The sequence below is a fragment of the Ptychodera flava genome, chromosome 21 (assembly GCF_041260155.1).
Source record: "Ptychodera flava strain L36383 chromosome 21, AS_Pfla_20210202, whole genome shotgun sequence".
Taxonomy (NCBI): Eukaryota; Metazoa; Hemichordata; class Enteropneusta; family Ptychoderidae; genus Ptychodera; species Ptychodera flava.
Genome location: NC_091948.1, coordinates 26310913 through 26326569, shown reverse-complemented (window position 1 = coordinate 26326569; position 15657 = coordinate 26310913).

The window sequence follows — 15657 nt, the reverse complement described above, 5'->3', positions numbered from 1 at the left end:
AACTTACAAAAGATATGGCTGAAGGACTCTTAGACAAATATAGGATTACTAATAAGGATGCACGAACCGAATTGATTTTAAATGCTGAGATTATTGGTAATGATCTGTATTATAAAAAAATCAGAGTTACAACAGATAAAGGAAGTAGATTTTTAGAGAAATCCACATTAAAAAAGAAGGCAGGAGGTTCTGAATTTGTAAATAAAGTATATGAATATAGAGAGCCCGAATTTGTGGGACGTACATTGCATTCTAAAGATGTGGAAAATGATAAAATACCAGCTGAGAAGATGACGCCAGAAGACATGGGTATATACAAAGATAAACTGACAGAGTTACGGCAAGATGCTTCTGGTAATGCAGATAAAATACAAGCTTTTGAAAATAAAATCGAACAATGGAACAATCTAAACCCAGAATATAGAGCTCTTAATGATGAATTAAAGATTGCGAATATGCATCTTGGCGAGCTTAACAACGAAAAAGTTAAAATAAGGCTAGAGAAAAGAGAAGTTGAAAAACAGTTAAAGGATCCTGAAACGAGCACCCAAGGAAAAAGAAAAGCCGAAAAACTACTAGCTGAATTATAACAAGAGAAGCTAAAGTTGACAATCGAATTGAATACGAACATGGTAAGATCAGTGAGGCACGTGAAAGTCTGGCTACGACTAGGTCTCTTCGTGATGTAATTTCCGATCCAGAATTGTCACTCAGGCTGAAGCTGACAGAGTTATTTAAACGAAATGGTATAACAATCGCTGCAATACTGACTGCCCTTGGAATGACAATATCAACAATTGCCCTTGCTGTAACTAAAGGAGGAGGAGGAGGAGGGGGAGCAGGGGGAGGAGGAGCAGGAACTGGCGGGTCTGGTTCAGGTCCGCCCAAAGTATATACAAAAGCGAAAGAAATTGTAAAGCAATTTGGCGAATGGTTAAAAACCTTGGCCGCAAAAAGTGCTGCTGCAATACCAGGTTTAATCGGCTCCCTTGTCAGTTTTCTATTAAAAACAGCGGGATCGGTTGTCGGATTTGTTGGAGAACAGCTATGGATATTTTTAACTGGTTTAACATTAGTCATTATAAATAAAATTATGTATTAATATATCACACTCCCTACGGCATCAACATGTTTGGTGAAAAGAATATTGCAAAGTTTCTTTCTAAAATAAAGACCTGTTTGGTTTCTCTGTCGAATTGGAATGGTGCAAACTCCGGCGGGTAAATCGTCATATCCTTCGAGCAAATCCAGGTGTCCGACTCAAAGATGATAATTTTATCATAACATATTAGCTTTCGTGAAGGAATGTCAAAAGACTAACTTCTTTAAGCGACTAGAATTCATAGCTGTATTCCAGGATACTGAGGATGACCAAGAGGCTCATCATCTCCAAGAATATTGGGTCCTTCGATTGATTCGCGACACAGGCAATCGATTTATCTTTCAGGCAGACGGAAATATTTACGTAAGATGTGATTTTGAATTTTTCTTCTAAGTTATTATATACACGAAGTGAAACTTAAGATGTGATTAATTTTCTTTTTAACATGTAATTTCTTTTTTTCTTCTACTATATACATTACACGAAAATGGGGTACGATAGAACATTATCACCGACTTTCACCAACCGAATACCGAATGGAACGAAGTCAGAAAGAACTCATCATGTGATTGCTCATAATCCAAGTGAGGCAGATCCAGGCCAGACACTTATCATACGATGTCCGAAGTTAGAAAGCGGAGTACTCTTAGTTCCAGATACTTTCGACCTGGTTTTTGATCTCGAAGTAACGGGAGGTGGAACTACCCGTGTAGTACAAAATGTTGCAAAAAATTTGGTGGAGCGTATGAAACTCACATTTGAGGGTCAGACACTTTTCGATTTGAATAAATATAACCTTATTGAATGTTATCGCGATCTCTTCAACATAAAAAGGAGAGAACGAACATGACACTGTACGGAATTCAGAACGAAAATCTAAGAAAATTAAGAAGCGGTGCGACCGATGCAGATGCCGCCGTCGTGGGCGATAAGTTACTTTTCGACACATATAAAACAAAATATGCTATTCGTCTCACTCACCCCTCGTGACAGGTCATGGAGTTGCATATCCAAAAGCGTTAGGGAGTCATATTGAATGGGAAATTACGTTGGCACCCGCCCCCCAATTACTTGTCAGTAATCAGTTTATTACAACCAATTATAAATTAAAAAACATTCAAATGGAATACGAGACAATTTCTGACCTCAATCTCGCGAGGTCAACTGCTGGTTATTACAACGGTGGAAAAAGTTACCTTTACGAGCATATACATTATTTTAGAACAATCCCATTCAAAGAATCGGACACGGTTATCAATGAAAATATAAATGTACCACGACGTAGCTTAGAGGTATCGCTATACTCTTCACTAAAAATCAGAATCAGGCAGAACTGAACAGTGAACTTTTCTTTAACCCATCCATTGAATCTGTGTCTGTATCAATCGAAGGCATTGCAAATAAAGTGTACGCTCAGAAGATGATACCAAGACAATTTTGGCGAGAGGTGCGACGGTATTTTGCTGAAGATAAAGATTGGTGTGAAATTGATATAGATGAGGCCGATTATTTGAAGAATAAATTCTGTCTGTTTATCGATCTGCGTAGTTTTAAAGATATTGAGTTTCATGGAAATGGTTTAAAAGTAATGAACACAAAGGACGGAATTCAACTTGAGATCCTGAAGAAAGATACCGCGTGGGTGGCGATGACGCTCACAATGATAATATATTTGCCCACATTTATGTTATCAGTGATGCCCAGGTCACTGTTGAAAATAGTAGATTAATGTCTTTACAATTTTAACCATGACCCGTCGTCCGTCCTATCGGCCATGTTTCTGCCAACCATTCGCCTGTGTCTGGATTGTATAACTGCACACGTTTGATATCATTTGGCGCCATCATGATTTTACTGCGCTTTTCACTACGGATTTCTCCAGCCTTTTTCCGTACAAACTGTACAAATTGTGCCGGCTCCGGCTTCTTCCCAGTTTCAAATAGATCTTTATAATCTTCAAAGTTTAAATGTTTTCTAACACAAACATCTTTCACCCCTTTATTTTTTTTCGTCTCCGAAGTTGGAGTTCGAAAAGCATACACTTTCGAGCGTATGCCAACAAAATCAAGAATAGGTTCACCATTCAACTCATCTTTAATTTACCTATCACTTTTTTATTAATCTTCGGAAAGTTGGGGGCCACCATGGGTCCACTCATCCCACTAGTATCATATATAGACTTCTCACCATTCTTTTCAACATCTTCTCGGACTATATCATTGAAAGTTACGTCCGGGTCCGGGAGGGTATTGGTACACTGTAAACAAAACTGTCAGTATCCATGTAGGCTAATCGTATTCCAGGGAACTGGGCCCGAAAGTAATTGTAATGCGTCTCATACATAAGCAGCTTAGAAAGTTCCAGTACTGCGGCGCCGATGAAAACTGGTTTTACATATCTATGCTCATCCGTTTTCAGTTCCAGTAGGGCACTGTCGCAGGAATCACCATCCTCTTCGGAAGTTATGAAAGTTATATGTTTCATCTTTGGATTATACTTCTGAATCTTTTTACGTCCACTATCCGTGCCGTTCCAGTCCGAAACAAATTTAAAGTCTCTGTACTTTCGAACATCTTCTATTGTCTTACCGAACATTGCATTATTCATCAGCTTATAGAAATTCTTTTCGAAATCTGTCCTCCCCTTTGTCCTCATTTTAGTGTTAAAGTCAATATATTTCGCGAGACATGGAGCTTCATCGAAAGCAAGCACCCGATAAATCTTTTTCAATCTCATTCCCATCCGAAGATAGAATTCCAGCAACTTGTAGTGTAAGACGTATCTCTCTCTATCCATCACACTTGTAATCAGTCGACCGCCCTGCCTCGGAAATTCATAGTGATGTGGTGCTAATGGCAAATCGCTGTGTTCTTCATGTAATTCGGTCGGATATTCTAAGTCTACTTCTAGAAAACTTGGTGGAAAGGTGGCGCCAGGTCCCCACCCTCCGGAACCCGCTCCCCCATTCCTCCCACTCTTCCATCGTCATCCAATGAAGTCCGCCCGTAGGCATTGCCTGACTCATTGCCCAGCCGTAGAGATTGTTTGCATCGAGATATTTTATTTCGGTCACCGGCTTCTCTGGATCGTAATTCCCGTAAGCAGGATGATTTGTCTGTAAATAATGAATATTACACTGGCTGATACCGCCTCGAATCCCCCTCTGTACGAAATTCATCTGCTCAGCATCTTGAATGAGCCCAAATTATTACCCGTGTAAAGTAACATAGCATCCCATGTCAAGCCAGGCGCTGACATATAGTGGGCTGGATCTAACTTATATGCTTCTAAACATGTGTCACGGAAATTTTCAAATATATTTGCAAGAAGTAGAACGTCAGTCTCACAATAGAATTCCATATAATCACGAATCGTCTTACATCCAACTTCGTCCCATACTCTTAATGCATGTTCGTAATCAGACTCCGAAATCCCCTCTTCCGTCAATTCGCTATAAAATTCCCTCCCTCTCCGGGAGCTCACCCTCTCCCAGTCTGTCAACCGAGTCTAAATATTCGTAGGGAAGAAACCTTTCGCCCTTTGAATGTCCGGGTACGAAAGTGGGGCCGCCGTCCACCCATCCTCCGGCACAGTTTTTGCCAACTTCGCCAATGACCCCATCATCAGCTGAGCACTGTCCATAAACTTTATAGAAAAGAAACGTCTCTTTATCTCCCTCTTCCCTCCGGCAACAACAATTGAGGCGTGAAAAATAAATGTTTTCGAGAGACCCATAATTCCTCCATTGCTCGTCTTAGCTATGATTTTAGGCTCTGGTCCGGAACCCCCATCATCTCCTTCGGTAACGATTTCATGTAATTCTTTCAAAATAAAAGAACCATCGTATCCTTGAGGTTGTGAAAGTAGATAGGAATGGTTCTCGACGGCCGGCATCCTTCGCAATAGAAGGTCGCCTCCTCCTTCACTACTCGGTATCCTGCCGGCTCTCCACATGCAATACAGACTGGATCACATCCGTCGCGCCGGTAATTAGAAGGATCCCTCATCGGTATTATTTTCCAATAATACGATTTAGAATAATACTCGGCCCGTTCTTTCATATCCTTTAGAAAGTCTGTAACACAGGAGAGACCTGTGAAGTTCTTTTACCATAAACAGTGGGTCGGCCCGGGCCTCGTTCCGAAGGTCCCCACCCCCGTTCCACCATAACATACGAAAGACAAATTGGAATGTGTCGGCCGGTCCCCTTCTCAATAATTGCCTCAGTATCTGCATAGACGACGTAGGGGGCGGGGACCTTCTTCCGATGTCCTTCAAATTGACACACTTCCTTAGGAAAATCTGGCTGGGCAGTGTCTGTTCCACAGTATACCTGATGTTTTTCTAATTCTTCTGTTGACTTAAAACCTCTTTTACAAACCATACAAATACACTTCCGTCTGCGCTCATTCTTTCGATTAGTACGAGAATTACGAAGGCGATTTTCCGCAGTAATTGGTACGAAGTGAGAACGGCCGCCGTCTTCGCCACTATCAGTAAGATATTTGCTATTTGATTCCTATCGGCTTCACCTTCGGAATGGGCACTATATAACACAGTTATGTCGGACGGGGGAGTGGGATCATTTTCGTAGATCTGAAATACTTGAAGTTTGACGCCCTGGATTTTGCTGCTCGAAGCGCCTGAATACAGTCAGATCGGCGGGCGTAGGAAAGGGAATACCTTCCCAACAGTAGTCAGCCATAAATGGGACGTACGTATTCCATTTTCTCCTTACCTGACCACATTTCTTTTCACGAAACTCCGGATCGCTCAACTTTATACTTGCTACGATGGCGTATTGAAAACAATTCTCGCTGCCCGAAGGTAGCACCAGATCGCTCACACAATGCTTATTTTTAACCATCCGGGAAGTTGGACTGCGCCAGCCCCCGGGCCAGCCCCGAGTAAAACTTCTACTAGAATTACTTCAAAATTAAGTATCTCCTCGAGAACGAGACCAGAACCCTCAACATTTTCAATTGTATCAAGCATAGGTCGTAGCGATCTATTAATTGTTGCCCCACATCCGCCCCTCTTACATCTTTTGTGTATGTATCTTTTAATTTAACATACAATGTACGCGGTTGTGTATTACCAGTTTTCGGATCCGATAATTTGACTTCCATTTCAGTATAAACAGAGTACATCTTTCGTTCCGAATGGCTTTCTTTGACCATACCTTCAATATCCACCAGCTCCCCGATATCCTTGACTCGCTTGACTTCAGGAAATTTTTTTTGTAAAACTGCTCCCTTGAATGCTGTATGTAATTGACTGACCATCTTTATGATATATACTATCCTAAAAATTTTTAAAATGAAAAAATAATTATTCTATGATAGGTCATCAAAATCCACTATAATATTTTTGTCAGCATTTATTTGTTTATATATCTCACCTAATCTTTCTAAGTCGACTAGTTCTTCCACATCTTGAATTTCTGGTTTATTAGGCGCAGCACAAAATATACCTCTCAACAGTGAAAGAAAGAGCCACGCTTACTTAAGCGCGGTTTAAATGCTAAGAATTCTATCTTACTACCTTTCTGATATTACGAGGTACAATAGCAGGATTTTCTCGGACTGGCAATGGGCTCACTGTTTTAAAAGCACAGTCAATTTCTTGAACCATATCAATACATGTAGCGAAATCGTGAGCCCTCTCCCTCTTTTAAACAGAAATTTAAAATACGCAACTGGCTGAGGCCCCTCGCTCCCTCGCTTCTGATACACTTTAGATGGATTGTAAAATCCGGTAGTATTCTTGGAGTGAGCGGCCAGGCTTGCAGCATAACTTTTAGCCCCGCTTGCATCGAAACTTTCACCTAGGGTACGGAATATTATTAAATCGGTAAACTTTTGAAGACTCGGTTGCCAACGGGACACACACCCCATCACATGTAGCTGGATCTCTTAGAACCATATTTAGGTCCGATGTTGAAAACTACTTCTAGCTCACTGTCTACGTATATGAAAGGATCTACCAATGATTCACCAAATATGAGTTTCCCTTCGTCACTGATTTGAATATTCTTTTCTCCGGTTTCAAGTATTTTTATTGCATCTGAAATAGAAAGGATTGTCATTGTCTTATCGTATATATCTTAATAAAAAAAAATTAAAAAAATTTTCTATGATATAGTATCCTAAAATGTCATACATATTCATAAATGGACCAACTGGAAGTGGTAAGAGTTACGATGCAGTAAATTTGGATCCGTATCACGTACCAGAATTTGACACTAGTTTTTCCAGCAACATTGCCGACTTTTATAATGGGCGTGTCACCCACGTTTCGATTGCCGATTTTCAGAACCAGTTTATAGAACATACGCTTAGTTTACAATGTCAGGCTGGGAGGAGGAGGGAGGAAACCCCCCTCCCTTCAGAACAATACATTATTTGTGACTCTTCCATAATTCAACATCTGACTTTTTCTCGAATCCGGGGCGTGCAACGGAAGAAAAAAAGATTGTTTCTAGAGCATTTGACCATTTACCCAGTTTCATTATCATATTCAAAGATATGCCTTGGGATTATTGCAGGCGGAATGTGTTTGACTCGAGCCAGGTCGTACGAAATAGCCGCCTTAGAAGAACTAGAAGAGATTCACAATAAGTTCAAACAGACTTTCTTAGAAATTTGCCACGACTACAGACTTCCATGTTTGGTAATTCGGAACGCTCTTACCCCCCTCGTTCTCAAGAATATACTTAATCCAACAATTGATACCGAGACAGTCGGACCAGTAGAATATCCACGAGCTTTTGACTTTGGAATTGCATGGAGCGGCGGCAGCCAGGGATTTTTAATAGACGGTTTCAAGGAGGAGGAACTTGAAAAAGCGTACTTCCCACCTGGTCAAGAACAACTAGAACAACCTCGAGTCTCACTAAAGAACCTACACAAACTTCTTAACGCTTGTGAATCTGTGTGTGCTTATAATGCTTCGTTTGACCTACGAGCACTTGACATTATGAAAAGGGGGACTTTGAAGTTACTTGTCTATGGCTTATGTCAGTTGTGTACATTATACTTCAACCAGAACTTATCGATAAAGCTGAAAAAGGGGGACTCGAAAGAACGGACTGTGGTAACATGAGAAGTCGTTTTGAAGATCTTGCAAACTTAATATGTTCAGGAACTGAGGGGGTACCACCTCATCCACATACGGCCGAAAAAGATGCAGTAAGTGAACATTACTTACGACAGTACATGATAAATACTTGGCCAGGTGGGGGGTGGAAGTGGGGTGGTAAACTGACACTTTCGGCTTTCAAGAAATTAAGACTTTTTCCATGGTACTTATTGAATAACTTTCGTAAATACTTACGTTAGTACTTACGTAGTACTTGACAAGTACCATGGACAGGAACTTACGAAGTACTTACGTAGTACCATGGACAGGAACTTACGAAGTTCTAATAACATTTTCCTCTGGCTCCCAACTATTGAAACTTTCTGGATAACCTTTCCATTTTATCAGATAATATTTCTTTCCTCTAATTTTTTTCGTCTTCAAAATTCGTTCTACTCTGTACAGCTCGTCAGCACCACGTTCTGAAGGTGCGCTCTGAAGTTCATCGGAATAGAAAGTGCCGAGTATTTCTCTCCATTCAGATCTTTTATTTTGTAAACTGGTGGTGTTCCCAGTCCAGCTGCGTACACAACTTTTGAAACCACGAAAATCTCCTCTGTCCAATTTGGTAAATATCCTTTCTTAAAAGTGGTCTTGTATTTTGTAATTCGGACCCGTTCTCCCGGCTTGAATTCAGGGTTGGCTCCCCCGGCTGCCAACTCAGGGAATAGTGTATAAAATGCCTGCCAATCGTTCTCCTCTGTTACGTCCCTGGGTTTCATTTTGATACTTCCGTGTACGGTGTTATTGTAATTCTCAAGAAGTTCTGGTAGAATGGGGAGCCAGGAACGTGTCTGTTTATATGTAAAGTATTTCCACATCATCGTCTTGAGGGTTCGATTAAAACGTTCAACGACGCTAGCTTTTTTGTCACTGTAGGTGTGAAACCAGTGAATTCCCGACTCCTCCAACCATTTCTGCATTTTTCGGTTCGTAAATTCCCGCCCCTCATCTGTCTGAAGTTTGTCGGGCCTTCTCCCGGATTTCTTAATCACGTCTTGTAGCGCCTGTAACGTATCATCAGCCGTTTTTGACTGTATCGGCCTGGCCCATGCGTATTTACTGAGTACATCGATTACTGTTAGCATGTATCTAATGTTACGATTCTCTTTTGCGAATGATGAAGGGAATTCCACGAGATCCGCTTCCATTGAGCGTCTATCGATGTTACAAAAACGCGTCGGCCTCCCCGGAAGGCACCCCCACGAGTACGAGGTACCGGTTTATGTAGATTATAAGTTAGCTGAGTTTTTAACCACTCCTGCACCTCTTTCTTGGTCACTTTCAGTCCGCTGGCACGCGCTGCGTCATATAATTTTTGTACACCTCCAAAACCAGTTTTCGGGTTGTAATATAATTCTCTAAGAGTACCTTCGGCTTCAGCTTCCATAATTGCTATATTATACGAATAATTTTATGTCGTACGGATTCCGTAAACGAAATACTAGTTTACTGAATGGCCTACTTTTCAATTGCTTGATTAGGCCCACGGCTTCCCGTTCTGACACCTCCATTCCATATTCTTTTATAATAGTTTTGTTGTCTATCTTGTTCGGTGTGTAAAATAGTACTAACATCTGTATGTTTTCCCTAAATGGTTTACTAATACTAGTATATTGTTGAGTCAGAACCCAGACAGATAATCCGTCATGTCTTGCGCTGAAACCAAGTTGGACTAAAACGTTACTGCGCTTCTTCATATCTTTGGACGAGGCGCAGTCATCGAGGATTATTAAAGTGTTCGTTCCAGCCCATTCTTTATGCACGTAGGTTAATGTATCATCCACTGCATCGAGTCCGACTGGAAATATAAACACATTATCATCGGTGAAAATGAATCTTCTATTATACGCTTTATTATTCATGAATGTTGGGCAAATGAATATCACATATTCGAATTTCCTTAAGTACGGACCGGTGAGGAGGTCCAACATAAATTCTGTTTTGCCAGAATATGTCGGTCCAGTTATAATCATGTTGAATGGTGGGGTTACGTATATTGACATTTCCTCTGGATCTATATACTGTAAATTAATGAATCTCTTCTAGTTCTTTTAAGTTACTGGTTCGAGTTAGATGAAACCCAGTCACATCGACAGCATCTGAATGAACTATATAGTTAGTGACTTTATTCCAGTACCTACAATAGTAATGAATATTGCTAAAGATAACAAACCAATTTTACCATATTCGTGAATAGGGTCTGCAGATGCTGCCCGTTCCGGGGTGAGGGGAGGGGGTCCCCGAGTCGTGTCATTGTGAGGTGACTCTCCGGACTCGTCCTGCCACTTCACAGGATCTCCCCCCTCCATCTCGTGTACAGCACTTTCTCGAACTTCCGTGTTTATATCACCATTCACCCCGAAGGACATAGATTCTGTTGCGTATTGCAATTCATTATTATAACCCGAGATTAAAGGGCCCGAAAGGATGACCATCTCAGACGGTAAGAGAAGTAAATTTGGTGAGACTGCCATATCAAGTTTGACACCAGTATTCATTATTGTGTCTTGATATCGCCGATAACTGATTACTTTGTCGGTATTGCGAATTTCATCTTCGAGGAGAACGCCGAATTCTTTTCGGACTTGCTCTGCACTGCCAGTATCGCCCACAATGGTACTGCGAATATTTGCTTGTGCGCCGAGTATACAATATACGTAGGCTTCAAGGCTTTCATTGAGGCGAGCGAGACCGGCCTTTGTTAGTCCCGAGTCTCCTGTCAGAGGAATGAAACTATTATATTGTCCCTCCGATCCATCATTTCGGAAGAAATAATAGTGTGGTCGGTCTTTGTCGGACAGTACATGTTTTTTCTTTCCAAAAATTGTATGTGTATAGAAAAACGCCTCCGTCGGCGGAGAGGAAAAAGTCCCGACCGTTGTATATCGCTTTTGGCTGTCGAACGGGACCACGATTAGTGTAATATTCATATCCATAACCAAGACCTTTATTTTGACCTTTTCGATAACGAAAGTCGGACTTCGTTGGACTTATATTTCCAAATTCTGTACAGAGAAGTTCATATTGGACGAGATTGTACGGATTGTCGCCCGCTTTGAAGGTGGGGGTATCGTCTGGAAGTGCAACGCCCATTTCATGAAGGATCCGACGTATTGTAAATATACATGGAAACGGCAGAATGATCGTATTTGCGGAGGAAATTTCTTATCGAAGAGATGGGCGAATGATATACCACAACCAGTAGTGCTGCACCATACGGCGAAATTTAATTGCTGGTCCCAGTATTTCATGTTTGGTCCGCCCAGCCAGACATTACTTTCTTTAGCTGATCGATGAGTGATTACGTTATCTTTGAACACATCCCGAGGATGAAAAGTAAATTTATCTGTCGGCGTTACATATATTTCTAAGTCCATGAGAATAGGTTTTATTCCCCCGTCCGGTTTGGAAGGAATATCAGCATGCTGTACTGTCGGTACGCTCGTCTTATTCAATTGAAAAGCAACTGGGAATAGGTCTGTACTCATTATTCGTGTTTCTATATACATATAGATTTAAATGGAGGAGAATTTTCTCGGAATCCCTGTCGGAACGATTTTCTTTAGGGTACTAACATTCCAGACTATGTTAATACTTTATTTCGGATTCAGGTTTAAACGAATTTTTTATTTTTTACTAAGAATAGATAACATACTGCAAACAATGGAGAATTTAATAAAGTCATCGGCAGCGGCAAATATGGCAGCGCATTCCGAAGGGGCTTCGGCGCCTTCGGTGCCTTCTGACGCTCAATCCATAATAGAGACAAAACGTGAAAAAATACTCTGTGTCATCGCAAGTGGTCAAAGTAAGTTATTTTTTGGTAAGGAGTTTACAGTTAGAGAAGTGGAAACGTGGAAAGATGAATTCATAACACGAGCCTTTAAAGTCTATGAAGCGAAATACAGTTCTCTTATAAGTGATACCATCACTCAAAGTTTCATAGATCTAGGAGCCCGTGCAATCAGTTAGGTAGTTCCAATCGATGATCGAGATAACTATGCCACTGATCTTAAAAGGATTTTATTCTAAACAGTGAAATAAAACGATTATCAGGGCGGATAGGGTACACGTGGGGCCCCTTGATTGCTCTAATTTCCACCGGTTTAATTACGGGTAAACATTTAAATTTTAAAAAAATCGGGTTTAATATAGTACCTGAAATAAATGGATTCAACTTCGCCGACTCAGCAAACGGCTCCGCCAGGGACTCCGTCAGAAGCCCCGCCGACAACCCCCACACCGCAAACGACTCCGTCAGGGACGATCTTCCCTACGCCACAGCGCAACATAGAGAAAGTGACGTTACCGCCGAAGCATCCAGGGAGAGTTGCTGCGGGCAAGAAATTAGCGGAATGGAACAGGCAAACAGGGAGAAGAAACTAAAAGCAATGGAGGGGGAGGGAGGGGGGAGCGATGCGGTAGCAGACCTACCGCCTACAATGAAAGAACAGTGTGATAATAATTCACGCTGGTATAATAAATGTTATCTTGTTTTAGGAATTGTGGGAGTTTCATTGACTGCATTAGGGTTATATTGGGGGCGTGCTCGACATACCCCTGTCACGTCCGGAAAGATCCTCCACAGAAAGCGAAAAAAACAGAGCACGTAGCAGCTCCATCCGGAACAGTTCCGACAGGGGTTCCGAGAGGAGGGGAGGGGGAGGGGGAGGGGGAGGGAGAGGGGAACCCCAGCTCCTCTACATTGTATGAGATGGATTAACTCCCCATATTTTTTATTTTTATTTTTATTTTATATACTAGTCAGCAATCATGGATATTAAAACAGTTGTAAACACAATGTACGATGGTATTGTAATCGCAGGACTTGCGATGGGATATCTTATGATCTCCAGCAAATTTCTGAAAATAGAGGTTGGCGATCCAAGTCGTCCAAATTTGACTCGATTGGCAAAATTAGGCGGTGCGACTGCTGCCGCGGTAGCAACCAAAGATCTCCTTGAACAGAAAAATATTATTCCTGCAGAACCTTATACTTCGTAATGGGCACCTTCGAATAATAATATATATTCATCGAACATTTATACTTAGTAATATATACATACAACGTACAACGATGATCATTTGGATTGAAAGCAAAACAGGTGAACCTGTTACTGTTAATTTTTACCCTTGTATTGACACGACACAGTTTACGAAGATAAGACTGCTAGAGTGCGGACTATATAATTCATGGCATAACATAACATCGACGAATAATGTAATAAAATATCAAGAAGGTGACCAACCGAAGAAGACTAAATCAATACGTCCAGGTAACTACAATATCGATACGTTAAACAAAGCAATCGGGTTGAAGCAAAAAATTAATTTTGAAAAACATCTGCGACAAACCATGTTTATCTAACTTTGGCTAAAGATATTAAAGTCTATTTCAATGCCACAGGTAGCTTCGCCAACGTCGTCGGCTTTTCAGATAAACCTGAGAACAACCCAGTTATAAAAAGTACTATGAGTCCGAAGAAAGTGGATTTCTTAACAGTCACTAAATATATAGTTCATTCAGATGTAGTCGATGTTACTGGAAATTATGTTTCATTTGGTTCGGGTGCCTCCGGAGGATACATACAGGGGAAAGTATCGAACTGTTTACAAATACTTCCCATCCGGGATACGAGAGAAATAAGTGAAAAGGTTACTTACGATTTTAAAACGGAGCAATTTCTATGCCATTGAGAAAAGGGGGAGATTACATGAATTCAATTCGTATCTGGATAACAGATCAGGATGGGAACATGATCGATTTCAATAACTGGCCAATTAGCTTTTGTATTGAATTGCTGTAGTCGTTCCGAAGCGGGCCCTACCGGTGTAACCCTATCGGAAGATAAACCATCCCACGACCAATCCTCCAGCAATATAGATCATCTCATATTTCTTTTGCTCAGGACTGGGTTGATAATAATCTGAGAATTGAACTGCTTCGCCTTCGGAACGACCTGATGCATAGTTGATTTGCACCGCTTCTGCTTCTTCCAGGATTTCTGCATCTGTATCTCTTAATTCTGCCGCAGCATGCACGTCCTTTGCCTGATTTTCTCTTTCCCAGTCAGCCTGGAGTAATCTTTTTTCTGACCAGACGTTGCGATCATGTTCAAATTTTTCTAATGCTTTATCATGTCGGACTTTCTCTTCAATAAGAGCGTCACCATTACCAGAAAGCTTTTGTCCGATAATATTTCCTCCTGTGAATGCCGTTGCATTTAATACAGCACCGAGAACTGTCATTCCTATAGCTGAAGCCATGACTGTGTATTGTATATTACAAGGTATTATTTTAATTTTCACTGTATATAGGTCCCTACGGAGTATGTCTGATCCAAGTGGCTTCGGTCTAGGTACAATTCGTATGCAAATCTTGAGCTTGAAGATCTGAGTGATGTTAAAGTTAACAATAATACTAAGATGGCTGCTAATCATAATAAGGATTACGTCCTTCGTTATAAAGACCGCGAAAAATATTTCGTTTTAGCCAATGCCGCGGCGCCACCCCACGAACATGCTGTAGAATTTTCCGAACTTAAAGACATTGATGAAACTGTAATTGACGCCACAAAGGCTTCGAATGATTCTACTCCTTTTGCTCTGACATGGGATTCGGCTAGTCAGAAATTCATGCCTTATAATGTGCCGCGTAACATCTTAGATATATTGGATAGTGAAATTGCAGGAGGTGTTGCTGAACCACCAGGAACTCCGAATGTGATTTATTTTGATAGCAATGTAAACAAATATAAATTGTTAGATTTTCGTAGTTGGCTTACTCCTACAAATCCATACATTGCACTTCTTGGTATACCAATTCATCTTAAAATTAGTCCTCTTAATACAATAATGAAGGCAGATAATACACTAAGAAGGTGGATAAACGAGGGGGAGAATTATTGCTCGTATACAGCTAGCGGAGTTCCAGTTAGATTATTTTGGGACACAACTTTAAAGAAACTGGGTCTTAAAAGTGTCGGTGATGAGCAGCTGTTCTCACTTTACAGACTGTAAATCAACAGATGACTGATAATATGAAAATACTTCAACATGGTACAGTTCTCATTAGATGTGTAAAGTTAGCTACTGGAGATGAATTTGACGATTTGGTTGGATATTATGCTATGAAAACAGATAACAGAACAACTTGTGATATTATCATAAGTATCGATAAAGATCGGGGAGGGGAAATGAGTATTGAATGTTTTGTTGGTGGGAATAGAATAGAGAACGACTTAGGAACTACATTTGTACGTAGAGATAAAAGAGTGAACACTTTAGATATCAGTACCATTCATCTGAAACGTCTCATATTATTTGAAGTAATGGTCTTCCGTCACATTTTAAGTTCAGAGGAAATTACTAAAATTTTATCTATCAGGTGAACAAGTTCGCACCGATAGGAA